Here is a 15,360-nt window from a genome sequence, read left to right as displayed (position 1 = left end):
AGGAAGCACAGCACACAGTAACGCCAGCTACAAGGGCAAGTCCTTTAGGAAGCCCTCTGTACCCTGTTTGTGAGAAAATATACTTCAGGGCAAAGCTAGCTGCACGGCACCCCTCATGTAAAGGGGTACAAATACAATGCCCTACTGGAACAGGACTAATGTAACAAGGGGAGAAGTCTGCATAACATCTGCTTATATCGTAAATATTATACTAAATTACTTTTAATGTTCAATATTATAAGCATATTTGTTTTTTTATGTTTGTATAATGTTCACAAAAGTGAAAACCTTAAAAAACAAAACACCCCTATGCTTTTGCGAATCGCACAGGACTAATATTATCGCTTGATAAAATATGGTAGATAATTACAAATTACTCAGATAAAACCAGTGCTGTTCGAATACGGTCTAATTTACATAATCATGCAAATATTTTGTTTGAAAAATGCTCAGACACCCTTTTACTTAAGTTTGTCCCAAGACTGTTAGTTTTACATTTGAACATCGAATAAATAGCTCTGTAAAAAGCGCTGAAATATGTTTCACAGAGAGAATAACAAATGCAAACATCACACATTTTAAATGGCAATCATTTCAGTAGTACAGCATCTGTTGTGTTGTGATCATTTTCAGTCTAATAACAGGATGTAGGCAAAAGAGAGAGGCAATAAAAGGACTGTTTTCCCCAGGAAGGCCTGAAATAGATGCATAATTATAGACATGTAACACTCAGCATAATAATTGAGGCATGGCTCAGGAAAGAGAAACCACTAAATGGGCAAATTCATAAAAAAAATACAGATATGTTTACAACAGTCTCAATTTAGCATATACATGAATGAGTGAGATTAAATAAGCCTTGGGGAGACATCTTCGAGAAGACGTGTTTTATTTCAGTTTTTCTTTCACTTATTATTAACAGATATATTGTTTATGATTGTAGTATTTTTGGATTAAAGGATTCACTTTAATATCTCACATGTTTATACATACATGTATAAAAAGAGCATCCCATGGTTTAATCTTTGAACAGGGAGGGAGGGAGGGAGGCGAGATGCACTTCTGTTTTGAACAGCCAGGTTACATTACGCTCCACAACTGACATATTTCCGTGCTTTTGCATCCAGTGTGAACCTGGCGAGCTGCAAACGATATCTGAATCGATGTCAGATCTCTGTAGCGGCTGTTCTGCCTGCCTGCCTCTCGTGGACGTCCATGTGACTGAGCACAGAATAGCCTGTTTGTCACCCCTCCTCCTGCTCTATGTCTCTATCTCTCTCCCTCTGTCACACATGCTCACATTTGCACCAAGATGAGCAAGCCACAGCATGCCAATACGAACCAGGCAACGTTCCCAAGCTCGAACAACCAGGGGATGAAAATTGAGGGGGAAAAAAACACGGCTGGTGAAGGAATGTTTGCAATGCAGATAATTAAAGAGGAGCCTCCTCTGCTTTTATCATCCCATCCTATTTACAGTATTCGTGTCTGCCGGTCCAAGTGTGTGGATGCATGTCATTTGCTTGGTGACTGGTTATGTGTGTTTTGCTTTGATCATTTCCAAATGTCTGTTCCCTATGTGTGCGAGTGTCATGTATCTCACTGCAACCGCAACACTTCTTTGCATGTAAAGACTGCTCACAGAGTGTGTGTTGCTAGCTGAGACTACAGGTTCAAAGGCATAGTGTGTGTGTGTGTGTGTGTGTGTGTGTGTGTGTGTGTGTGTGTGTGTGTGTGTGTGTGTGTGTGTGTGTGTGTGTGCAGGGAATGAGACAGGCTATGCATGTTCAAGCATGTGCTCCATCTCTCCCTGCTCGACACAGTTAGATGGCTGACTCTCTGTTCAGTTAATCTCATCTCTTATCTCAAGCTACAAAGCCACTTTCTTCCTATATACCAGCCTTAAACATCATGATAATGCTGTAGTTATAATTTCTCCTAACATTTCCAAAAACATTTAGCTGTCTTTGAAATAAAGAGCAGATAGCAGTACTTATTTTGAATGCGAAACCCATATACTATTGGTCTGGCAAACTGATTCCAGCATAACAGAGAAATATATATGTGCTAAGACTTCATCCTCCGGTCATTGTTTACCGTCTGATTGGCACCTTTCGATGCAAGAATGGAGTTGGAGTTAAAAGACAATGTCACTGGAAACACAGATAATTGTGTGTAGATCATAGGTGTAGATGCATTTTTTCTCAGTGTGCATTTCAGCCAATGTGTCCTGCTTCTTCTGACAGTTGTACTGAATTCAACCAAAGCTTGCTCAAACACTCTACTCAGACTGAAGCGAGCTTTCAATACCAAAATCGTTTCCTTTTGCCAACAGATTCATATTAAATTTGATATCTGTCTATAGAAATGATTCTTTATATTGATTTACTTTGTGGTTTCAAATACTAATTTCCTTTTGTCCTCAGCAGCATGAAGTAAAACACAAACACCATTACTATAAATTCGGTTATGGGAGGACAGCCAAAAATGTAATTATATTATGATAACAGGCAAGCAAATGTGACTACAAGTGACAAAGCCCTGCTGAAACATAAAGGTGATGATTATTTATAGTCTATTACAGCGTACAGTGGAGAAGCACAGGAGGAAGTTATGATTGGATACAACAATGGGGGTCTTCATACGTGTCTTTCCAATCATATTTCATGATTGCTTTCCTGCAAAATGAGTGAAAATCGTCTTGAGAAATGCTTCTACCCAGCAGCACAGGACTCTGACGTGATGACACGTTATAAGTGCTACCTTCCCTCCATTAGGCTTCAACAAGAACCCAGGTGATTTCATCCTTGACACTGTAAAGAGGCTTCAGAATGAGAGCATGAGGAAAAATAGGTCCTCCTCCACCGTCACGCTGCAGCATGCAGTCTGTACAGTTCTTCAGGGGATGGAACAACAAATAGACCCATAGAAATAAATAGCTTCTGGCTGGGACTGTTGCCTAGTTGGACCGCTATGTGCAGGTTTAAGGGCCCACTCTTACACTCTTAAGAGAGCGGTCCATTACCAGCTGGTGACAGCCATGGAAGGTGAAGCAAAATACAGTATTTTTATGATTTTCACACGCTCTTTGACCCCATTGTAGATTATGGCCGTCACCATGTCTTCAGTTTGGAGATACAACTTCCAACCAGGGAACCAAAACCGTTATATCAAATTTGATTCAATTTCAAAATCCACCACTCCTTTGAGAAAAACAGCTTATTTTAATTCACATAAATCAGAAGATGCTGGTCTATTGTGCTGTGATTGTTTAGTCTGTGTGTGTAATTGTGTGACTTAGTGAATGCCAACTAACTCTTAAAAATACTAAAATCACACAAAAACACAAAGAAACAAACAAACTGCGAAAAACCAGTAGACCTGTTTAAAATCAGTGCATCCCAAGGTTACTCAAAGCACACAGCTGATCAGATCACTGAATATAGAAGCACTAAGAACACATTCTTGTCCCAACTTGCTTTACGATGTAAAGATGGTATGGAAGAAAAAATAGAGAGATATCAATCTAACTGCTCTCCTTTCTTGATTTCGGGGTTTTGAACGATATAGAGTGGACTTTTCAGTAATCATGGCACATTTTCATTATAATCTAAAGTCCCTTTAGTGTGCCACTGATCTATTCTAATAACCTGCTTTACATTCTGTGTGCTGCACTTGGGCATTACAATATATATATAAAACGTTGTCTGGCCTTATGTTTATAATTCCCACACTCTTGCACTTTTCCTGTACTTGTTTCTATCATGCCCCAATTATAGTCACACTCAAATAACAGACAGATGCTGCCCTAAACATGTCCTTACCTGCTGCAGTTAAAGGAGGCTTTAGCACAGCTACATGCACATAGAGTATACAACATACACACTTTGAAACAGTCTAAAACAATTGACCCACTCATTGCTATCAACTACTTATTTTAAAGAACACATAAACAACAGATCTCTATGATGTCTTGGTGCATCTCAGCAACACAATGGATGCAAAACACATAATGACTTTGGTGTGTCAATGAATTGTTAACCTCACAGTGCAGGCAGCATTGATGTGACTCTGATCAATACTGGGAATCCCTGAGGATGAGCTAAGTAAGAGGCAGTCTTTAAAATGATTGTTTGTTATCTGGGTTGAGGCTAAGTGAGGTTCCCTCTATCGATTGGGTGTTAATTTTGAATGCCACAACAAAGCAGCGCTTGCTTATCGTGTCAAAGAGCGTCAGACCTGACCTACAGAAAGCAGAAACCCATAACATGTCAAAAAGAGCAGGAAGATTAACAAGGCAGCCTCCTTAATACAAAGTGGGGTAAAATACAGTCAGTGTATTACCTTGTGTTGTGAGCAATGCTGCGTGATTGCAATTGTATCTCTAACATTAATGTGAGTATGAGTCGAGTGTTAGAGGAGGGTCCTTTTTTCTCTTCTCTGCTGGAAGTTCAGATAGAAAGAGCCGCCCTGGAGGACCTCCTTTTTTTTAGAAAATATGAATTTATGGTTAACCTCAGCCTAGTTCACTTTGACACTGAAGAGTTATGCAACACTGATGGCGAGTGTTTAGACAGAGGGAAGGAAAACTGATCCTTAGTCAGTGTCATCAGGTCCTCTTCCACCCTGAGCCCTTGATCTCAGTAGCCAGCACACTGTGTGAGAACACCAATCAGCCAGTGTGTTCCTCATCCTCCCCCATCCAAAGTAACCAAAGTAACCAAACGCTCACATGATACCCCAACTTGTTGTCTATAACAAAACTAACTAACTTAAAATGTGATACTGTTCACCTTTTCACATAACACTCAACAAGGAAAACAATGAGCGTGTTGTAAAACTAGTCTTCCGAATTCACATCTTGTTTTCTTTTTCTACCTCTAATGTTATTCCAGTCAAAGGCACACCTGTGCAGATGGCAGTCAGTGATAATAAAACATGGATATGGTGTTTACAAGCCACAGTATCCTAGTTTCTGTCAGAGTAATCCAGCATAACACCGAGCTTCTCCGTGTTTCTGTAACTAGGACATGCTGTTTGCACATACTCCGAAAGACCTGAGGCCTGTACTACGAAGACGGATATTTGCTTAGCGAGCTGACTTCAGGGAAAACTCCGGGTTTCCGGTCCTACGACGCTGGTTCTCTTCTTACCGGGGTAGATCTCCATGGTAACTTATGCTGAACGGGCCGCTAACCTGTTCCAGGATAGAGATCAACTCAGTGAAAGCACCGCCTGCTGACCAATCAGAGCTCCGTGTGTGGAGTTTAAAAGCGATCAATTCATATTAAAGGATAAAGGAAATACAGAAAAACTGCCGTTGCAGGAAAGACGGCCGGCAAAAATCAACTGACTGTGTGAATGTGAAAATGAATAGAATATCACCTCCCATCTTCAGAGCAATCTGACTATTATAACATTAGCGTTAAGAAAGCTTACTTAAATATCTGCCACAACATAAGTAACCGGATCATAGTAACATTACGTACAGTCCGCTGCACTGTGAGTGCAGACGTCAATGTGAGTGCAGACGTCAATGTGTCCCATTATTACATTACATTTAATTTCATTTAGCTGACGCTTTTATCCAAAGCGACTTACAATTACCAATTACCAATTACAGGGACATTCTCCCTGGAGTAACTAAGGGCTAAGTGCCTTACTCAAGGGCACACTAGTGGTGGTGTTCCAGGCGGGATTTGAACTTCCGATTTTCAGCCCACCTCACTATCCATTAGACCACCACTACCCCATACATTATCATTCATATCACATCATATCACATCATAATGTATCATATATTTCCTTATCTGAGTCAGCTTCTTGAGCCGTATCTGGCCGTGCAACACTCACAGTGTCACATACTGTATGCAGAAGTATTATTTTAAGCAACACATTAAGTTGACGAAACACTCGAGTCAAATGTAATTAAAGTCAGATCCACTCGTGTCTTAAGGCCCTCACACACCAGGCCGAAATCGACCGTCTTCGTTAGTCGGACGACGAAGCGTGCCCTGTCGCCCAAACTCAATTTGGTGTGTCCCGCACCGTCGGCTGTGACACGCCTTATTTGGCGTCGGCCACAGGCAGTCGGACCAAGAAACCACTCTGATTGGCTGTTCAGCTAGCGAATGAGAAGCGAAACGGAAGTGAGGGACGTAAACAAACGATTTAAGAAGGCACACACAGAGACGGCTATTCATTTTCATCTCATCGGTTTATTTGTCATCATGTCGATCTGGAATGAAGGAAACGAAGACCTGCTCATCACCTTGATCCAGGAGAGGCCAGCTCTGTACGACATTACAGAGAAAAAGTACTCGAAACCGAGTAGTGAAAACCGGACTCTGGCGAGAGATTGAAACTCAACTTGGTTTCTCAGGTAAGATTCTCTTTTTTCAACAATTGAGCTCTTTAGCAGAAACTGTTTTTTTTTTTATTGTTTGCCAGCGTACGTGAAATGTAATTTGTTATTTCAACCTTGTGTTTTGTTGTTATCTTGTTGCTAGCTGTTGCTACTTGTTTGGCACTGCATATAGATATGAATTGGACATGCTAACTAGCCACAATGCTTACATCGTTTATTTGTGTGCTTCAGAGAAAGAGCTGAGGAAGAAGTGGGATTCTCTGCGAACCCAGTACACCTGGTACACCCGGTACAGGAAACTTGCCCCTTCGGGTAGTTGTGGAGCACAAAGGACTGGCAGACAGCAGTGGATCATGACCAGGCTGCAGTTTTTAGAGCCCTACACAAAAAGGAAGGAGAGTACTTCGAACCTCACCATCACGGTAACTATTTTATTTGTTGAGTACAAATAAGTGTTTCTTGCTTCTTTCATTTACAAAAACATTATTTTCATTCATTTGGTGGTTACAGTGGTAAATATAACAATAACAGAATAATATATGTATTATTGTATTATAATTATTGATGTGCTCATCACCTTAATGTTGCAGCTGGTAAAGGAGGAGCTCATTTAAATTACATGATATACTGCTGGGTAGCTTATGAAATTCACCATGGGATCAATAACGCTTTTATCTTAACCTATAATAATACATGATAAAATATGTCTTGATTATATTTTGTAGTGTTCTGAATCTTCTAGAAGTACGTTTTAGCATCTGAATAGAGCCATCACAATGTGTCTACAATGTGCCTCTCACACTTGACCACACCCCGAACTAATGGCACACACATTTCAGGGTATTGTTTTGTTATGAATGCTTAGTAAACAGTTTTAAGAAGCCATGGTATTAAATCCAACTAACTGTGAATTTATTTAAAAAAATGTAAGGAACGTCCGGTGGCTGCAGAATCACCCCCCGGTGGCACCAGCAGTGAAACCTTGACCAGCACCACTGAGGAGTCCTTCCACTTTGATGCTGAGCCCTGCACCCCCCTGGCAGAATCCACCATCTGCACCACACCGGCACCGCTCAGAGAGAGGCCAAGCACACTCAGCACTCGAAGGCCTTCGGCGAAGCGCAGGATGATGCAGGAGGAGTCCGCCGTTGAGGCGTTAAAAACATTGCTGGAGGAGATCAAAATAAGACTGGCACAGTTGGCCCCGAGTGGACATGATGATGAAATCGCGGCCCATTCCAAAGTGTTTGAGCACAGACTGCGGCTGTTGCCACCTCATCAGATTAGACGCTTCCTGAATCAGGTGGAAAATACCTTCGAGTACTTAGAGGAAAATGAAACCTCTAGTCATTTCACTTGTCTTGTCTTCACATGTGACTCGTTTTTTTTGTACATAAAGTTCACTCATTTTTAAAGATGTGGCTAATTCTTTTTACAGACAGTTGTGGCAATAACATTTTTTTTTTTTATTGCATAGTATTTTTATTGTATTGTATTTTTGTTGATTGTTTACTTTTTGTATTATTATTGTTTATTTTGATAATAAACCACTTTTTACCGATACTGCAAAATGCAAAACTTTATTTCGTACATTCATACCTCCATACATTCAATTTAGCAAGAAGTGGCCATTATTCAGATGGGTGTTTCTGCAGGATAGGCAATGCAAAACTTTATTTCGTACCTTCATACTACAGCCATTAGATAACACAACATAGAATGATTTATTTCTGCTTCAGAGAGCTGAAGTGGAGGAGCTGATTTAAATTACATTATATACTGCTGGGTAGCTTATGAAATTCACCATGGGATCAATAACATTTTATCTTAACCTATAATAATACATGATCAAATATGTCTTGATTATATTTTGTAGTGTTCTGAATCTTCAAAGTTAACTGAAGTTATCAAATAAATGTAGCATACATATCCAGGGTATGTTGAACTCGATTCGTAGTACAGGCCTCTGATCTAATGCGCATGTAAACAAACATGGGGACTCTTTCTGCTGCTGTGTAGATATATGTGTGTGATTCTAAGCATATAAATGATACCTCTGTACTGACCATTCCTCCTTGATGAGTACTTAGATGGCAACTCTTATAATTAAGGAGTCATCAACCACTTTATGCTAAGCTTTTCAAAGAGGCTTTAAACGTTCATCGCAATTACAGCAGAATAATATCCAACCTCCCAGCTTGTTCTTACTGCTTCTGTATGTAAACACACACACGGTAACAGACACGCACGCAGTAACAGACACAATGCAACGCCAGCTACTTAAAGACTACAGTAGAAAGTATGGCTGAACTCTGTCTAGAAACGTGTTGACGGCAGACATCCACAGCCTTCTCTCTGAAATACATTTCCTCTCAGCAGTCCTGACTTACTGAACAAAGCAGTGTGCACAGAAGGGGGAAAGCTGCTGTGTCCTTTGCTGTCAGTGCATATCATCCACTCTGTATAATACAGGGAGTGTGTGGAGGAAGCAGGGGCTGGAGAGGACAGCTTTTCACTATGCCAAGTCATCCATTACAATCAATGACATCAAGCAACAGCAAGCAGGCTTAATAAAAAGCTTCCTGCTTTCTTTTGAAAAAAAGAAATTCCCTTTGAGACATTTAGCTTGGAGCTAGATGAGCAATGAACAACAGTCTGCATACAAGCTATCTGGTGCTGAGTCCCAATATAAGACATTTTTTTTTACAAGGGAAGCCTTTAAGAAATACAACCGGTCTGCAAGTAATTAATTACTTTATAGATATCTGTTTATCCTTTTTTAAAGTTGTTTATAGTCAGGAAGCATTGACAAATCACCAACAATCTCCATTGTGTTGATATGTCTTCAAATTTAGCAGCAAAATCAGCCAAAGACAGATAAAAAGCAGCAAGCCGTTATAACTGAGTAAGCATGACTCAGACACGTTTGCTAAACATTAATACATTTCTTGATATTCTAGCAACTACTTATTCCAAAACTGTGTGTGATGATTAGCAGTAATAGTGTCTAAAAGATGATACTTTATTTATGTTTCAAGATTTTCATTTCATGAATTAGTCTATCAACAATTACGACATAGAAAGCTTTAAATGATCATTTATAATATTTGCTAGAGCTTCTACAATGCAAACATTTGCTTTCCTCATTTTAATTCTGTACCATTGTAACCATGAGGTCTGTTTTTATGCTGTTGTTTACACAAAAATGTGATTACTTTTGGGCATTTGCGTTACATGATTCATTTGTACCCAAACAATTTAGAAAACTAAAGACATGAATAAGCAACATACTTCAAATGAGCTGTAAAACAACACAAACCATTTCAAAACAGACATAAAACCATCATTTTCAGCAAAGACCCCTTACACCAGGGGTGTCAAACTAAATTTCATCACGGGCCACATTCGCATAATGGTTGCACTCAAAGGGCCGGTTGTAACTTTAAGACTATATAAAAATACATATATAAATATTTAATATATATAAAATAATGTATTATATTACATCATTGCCTCTGCATTGGATTATTATCGGATAGGGTAATAACATAATTAACTCGGTCTGAAAGCAGAAGTCTAGGGCAAATAATTGCAAGTCTCTTCAGTGAGAATGTCACAAAATGATTTTAAAAAGACATTTTGAAAAAAAGTCAAATCTGAGAAAAGGGCAAATTCTGAGAAAAAAGGCATATTTAGAAGAAAAAAAGTCAAATCTGAGAAAAAAAGTCAAATTTGAGATGCATTGTGCTCCATGTATGGGCAACGTGCTTCTGTAAATCGCCATGTAACCGTATAACAAACATATTATATTCTTTGCAAGCTCTTGTGGGGCCACATAAAATGAAGTCGCGGGCCGGATTTGGCTCCCGGGCCTTGAGTTTGACACCCCTGCCTTACACCATTTCAGGGCTGGAAAACGCCTCACACAGACACACTCGCTCCAAAGACTACAGTTGGCCAGGCTTAAGGTTCACCCAGACCAACCAGCAGACAGACGCTCAGATGCAAATCCAGCTAAATCACGGTCACTATTACTTTACTAACTAATACCAATCCCATTCTCTCCAGGCTACTAGACTAATTGTCTGGATTATCAGGATAAAATGGCACCATCGCAAGGACAGGTGGGAGTCAAGAGACAGTCTGTCTGCTTATCTGGCTGCTCTGCTTCAGCATCAGAAAGAAGTGCTACTGCTTAACATTAAAATGATGACTCTAATTGCAGAGAATGGCTGTTTTTCTATTATATAAACAGGCAGATTTACCATATTTCTCTGCTGGTTGTCAAAAATCCTCAAATAAAAATTCTAACTTCATTCAAATGTCACACCTGCAAGCACTCTAACATCTGCCTTAGCCATCCTAAATCCATCTATTTACAATTTAAACTGACAATGTGCAGAGGATAAAATGACTGGCTTAGCAGCTACTGAAAGCAGCTAATAAACTCCAGCCTAAATCTTACTGCCGTTCGGGAGAGGCTGCGACAGTAACATCTTCATTTCACACTGTGGATCGCACTAATGGAACAGGTGGGTATGAAAGTGTAATTTTTCCTTGGTGAGGCCTGAAAGCTCAGTGGAATATGAAATTGAAATTCAAAGCGAGGAGAAGCAAAGATGGGTGCTCTAATAAAGAGGAGTCCAGCTGCTGGGACAAGTCCTGACAGAATATGAATGTGCATTATAGTAAGAGTAGCTGTTTTTTATGCACACTGCAGAGACACTTACATGCACAATGCATATACCGCCGTAGGTCAATACATAGTCAGTGTTGGTGGCCATGTGATGCCTGCCCACAGTGTCAATATGAAGTCTGAGTTATTACAAACAAACATCAGGAGAAGACTTGAGGCAATATTTACAGTTAATTAGTCAGTTTACATTTCCTGCTAGATACCCGTCTAGTTGTGATGTAGTATTAATTTATCTATGTAGATTATAGTTGTCAAAAGTGTCCGGGAGGCTGGGAGGTTTTGCTGCTCCTAAAAAGACTCGCAGGGTAGCAGTTCCCTGATCTCTGGGCAAAGCTAAAAACAACTCAGTCCTCCCAGCAAAGTCACACACAAACACACACAAGGGCTCAAACCTCTTGTGCAATTTCAGAATGTTTTTCATTACTGGGCTCCTAGATCCGAACTGAGCTTATCCTCACTGATCCTGAAAAATGCAGTCAAGGCAGAGAAAAAAGGTCCTTTTACGGAGAAGAGAGGAGAGGAACTGTGTAGGGAGTCATGGAAGTGGATCGAGTAAATAAACATGCTGGTGATCAGCCTGGCTGCAGTTATTGCTGAGAACAGCATCTTCTGCCACTGGTGAGTGGTGACTCAGTTGGAGGGTAATCTGCTCCAAACTACAGAAGAAGCAGAGTTGCACAACAGTGTGATCGGATGCTGCAGTAGAAAACTATCTAAAAACACTTACCGATTTAGTCCGACACACATCAAGTTGTCTCTCCTGTATATCTATGTCATGTTTTATGCTATCATGAAGATGTGGAGCTAATAACTGACTGGTTTTCAGTTCCCTAATGGCATTTAAATGTACCAAACACTGCATAAATGTTGACTTAAATGTCTTAAATGTCTTCAAGTTGACCTTGCACCTCAGTCTTAAGGGGGATAACAGTATGTCATCACCCGAATGCTGCGAGTCGTTGCATTTTTCCCAGCATGATGCCCCTCAGACATGCTAAACATAGACAAGCTACACCACACAGGCCTCCTCTGCATGCTGACATCTGAATGAACACATACTAAACTGAGGATGATGTCTCACTGTTGGTGTGTAGCACCCTCAGGTAAAATACAGTTGGTTACTCAGCAAGGTGTACTCCATCATTTACCATCCTACCTTCAGAAAGCCGCATCTATCTCTTATGAACAGTGTGAGGCTGCACTGCCTGTGGTTTCAAGGAGAAAATCCTTTCCACGGCCCCTAATGGGCCCAGATAAATACCCACAGAAAAACTGATAGCAGCCTTGGCTTTTTGAAACATACAATGCAGCAAATAACACAGCCTGCAGCCGCTGAGTCAGCTCAAACTGCATAGAAAATAAAGCTTATTTTCTGCCCTCAGAACTTCAGAAGATGGAAGAAAACAAACATATATCTGTCTGTGCAGAGAACCTGGAGAGAAGTGAGGAAGGTTTTATTTCCCAACAGAGCTAGGAAAGCAATAATCACACACTGATAGGATTTTGCACAACAGCATGTAACAATTTGGGGCGAAACACAAACTTGTTATTTTATTATCATTATTTAATCTAATCACACAATGTTTAAAATTGAAAATGATTTATTGGTTAATCATTTTAATACATTTTCTAAAAAGCTTATCTGGGGCTTATCTCAGGAGCACACACTGGGCAAAGAGCAGGGTAAACACTGTGCAGGTCACGTGACACTCAAACCCATTAACTACAGGCAATTTAGAGTTTCCACTCTACCTAACTTGCTTGTTTTTGGATTGTGGAGGGAGGCGTGGAGAAAATTAACAAAGACACAAGGCAAACAGAGAAAGGCTCCAGGATGCTAGATTAGCTTTTGAATGGAGGCTGCTCTTACTGCAGTGAACATTTATCCTCAATTACACTATACCAGAATTGGTCCAATTACTGTAGCAGGCCCCACTTCAATTCCAGCTCCATGGGGCATGTTTAAGATGAGTTTGACAGCTTCATGCTCCTGCCCCTGATTATGAAATAATAATAGCCCGCACAGTGGGCACAGTAACTCTCTTAATTGAAAACAGCAGGCTTTATTTCCCCTCTGAGGGAAGCCAGAGCATTATGACACTGCAGTCATGTAAGTGCAAAACTGAGCCAGGGCCTCCTGTGGCACATGTAAACTTTTACAGCTGCAAAGTCACCACAACAAAAGAAAAATACAGCCTACAGTAGAATGTTTTACATGTCTCTCCTCTCTACATGTGTCTCCATATCTGTATTTACCCTCATCCCCCTCACTCATCCTCCCAGCAGCTATCGCTTAGAAAATGAAAAACCCTGGACAAGCACAAGGACAAACGCTGTGGTGTCTGTTTAGAAAAGCTACATTAGCACACAAACCCCACTTCCAGATAAAAAAAACCCAGCTGCACCTAAGACGCGACTGAACTGCGTCATCATCTACGTAAAAAAAATATGACATTAATGACCCGGAGAAGGATGAACACCCTATATAAGCCTTGAGCATTGGCCACCTGCATACAAACTGTTACTGGCAGACATAGCCACAGAAAGAGAAATAGAGAGACTTGCAGAGTGAATAAGGAGCAAGCACATAGATGGTAAGTTACACCGAAGGCAACCACCCTTCGTGCCTCCGTCAGCAAATCTGACAGGCCTTGCCTTAAGCAGAGTATAGAAAAAAACATACAGGGGGGAGGACTGATGGATGGTGACAAATGAGTGGCTGAGCCAAGGGAATCACTCAGGGAGAACGAGGAGAGGAGATGGGAGGAGAGGAGAGGAGAGGAGAGGAGAGGAGAGGAGAGGAGAGGAGAGGAGAGGAGAGGAGAGGAAAAAAAGGAGAGGAAAGGTTAAAGGTAAACGAATTACGAGTGTGGGGAAAAGATAAGTGACATTAATGCTGCCATGCTGGACAGGAGACTATAGGGACAAATGATGCAGCTTAAGGATGAGAAGCTTTGAATTGGACCGAATGCTCAGACAGATATTTAACAGCCAGCAGTGACACCCACACAAAGCATTGTTTTCACACATTCAGAGCAGACAAGCAAACAGTGAAGCCTGCACTTACACCGGACACAAACCGAGCTCTCAGGTTGACATGTTTCATCACTTGAACATCGAACATCTACCATCTCTGGGGCCCAATGAGAATCAAGCAAAACCTCTTCAGGGGACATTTCCATTAATTTCTGGTGACCAGTGCCATGTTGTTATTGTACACTGTCGTAGAAATGAGCACAGTCCCTGGGTTTATCATACATTAGCTGAAAAGCCTTTAATGGCCTTTAAGACCATTCACTAACAGATGTTGTATGGGAGTCACAGTGTGATGCACACCTACCCCTCCCTGCTGCAGGGCTTATCAAACAAACTAGCTTAACCTACAAAAGCTTTGCATTAGAGGAGCAGAGACTGACAGCTATACTGTGTATATTAGTAATACAAAGAAAAAAATCGACCCAACCCACAGCATTTGTCATTTCAGCTCCAGTTAATGGTATCGATGTTAGTGTTGTTGGTGTGTTAAAACAAGAAGCTTTAACAGTCAGCAGTGTTGTGGAGTCCACATTAGACTGCAAATTGCACCATACTTGTCGTCTGTGGTTTTATTCAACATATATTTTGCTGTTCTCTGTCATCGTCAAGTCACTCAAAAGACAGTACAGATTGGGGATGCCAACTGTCCATCAACCTGAACTTGGCAGGTTAGAGGGGTACTCAATAATGCATCTGTTTAAAAAGCATGTGGACCTCTCTGTATTATCTGTCGTTTTTCCTAATATGAAATATAAAAAAGAGGTATATGTACTGTATGTATGAAAAAATGAAACACTGATAGAATATGGCTACATTTTACAATCTCTAGTCCAATTGCCAAATGCTTCAGCCTGTCACAGCTTGCTGTGGGGGCTGCGGTCTGTTCCTCAGCCTCCTCCATGCAGAAATGTGGATTTTCTGGCATCAGTAATACGCAAAGATGGTGGCAAATAGTAAATCCAAATTGAGGCTTTAATGATTTCTTCAGAATCTTAATGAATGTTTTCCTACAGCTTGTATTTCTGACAGGTGGTGAATATTGTGTTGTATAGTAACTAAGTAGATTTACTCAAGTACTGTACTTGAGCATTTTGAGGGAATTGTATTTTACTTGAGTATTTACATGTTTTGCTACGTTGTACTTCTACCCCACAACAATTCACAGGTACATTGTGTAGTTTTACTCCACTACATTTATTTAGAACCTTTAGTTACTTGCAGATTTTGAGTAACGATTTGAATAACATTGAACAGATAAATG

General features: G+C 40.5%; 1 protein-coding gene across 3 annotated transcripts in view; it reads right to left on the bottom strand.

Moving 5' to 3' along the window:
• pip5k1ca (phosphatidylinositol-4-phosphate 5-kinase, type I, gamma a) overlaps positions 1–15,360 on the bottom strand; it is a 45,202-nt gene that overhangs the window by 28,928 nt on the left and 914 nt on the right. The window lies entirely within an intron of this gene.

The sequence above is a fragment of the Trematomus bernacchii genome, unplaced genomic scaffold, assembly GCF_902827165.1.
Source record: "Trematomus bernacchii unplaced genomic scaffold, fTreBer1.1, whole genome shotgun sequence".
In the NCBI taxonomy this organism is placed as follows: Eukaryota; Metazoa; Chordata; class Actinopteri; order Perciformes; family Nototheniidae; genus Trematomus; species Trematomus bernacchii.
This window is presented reverse-complemented; position numbering and strand designations above follow the sequence as displayed.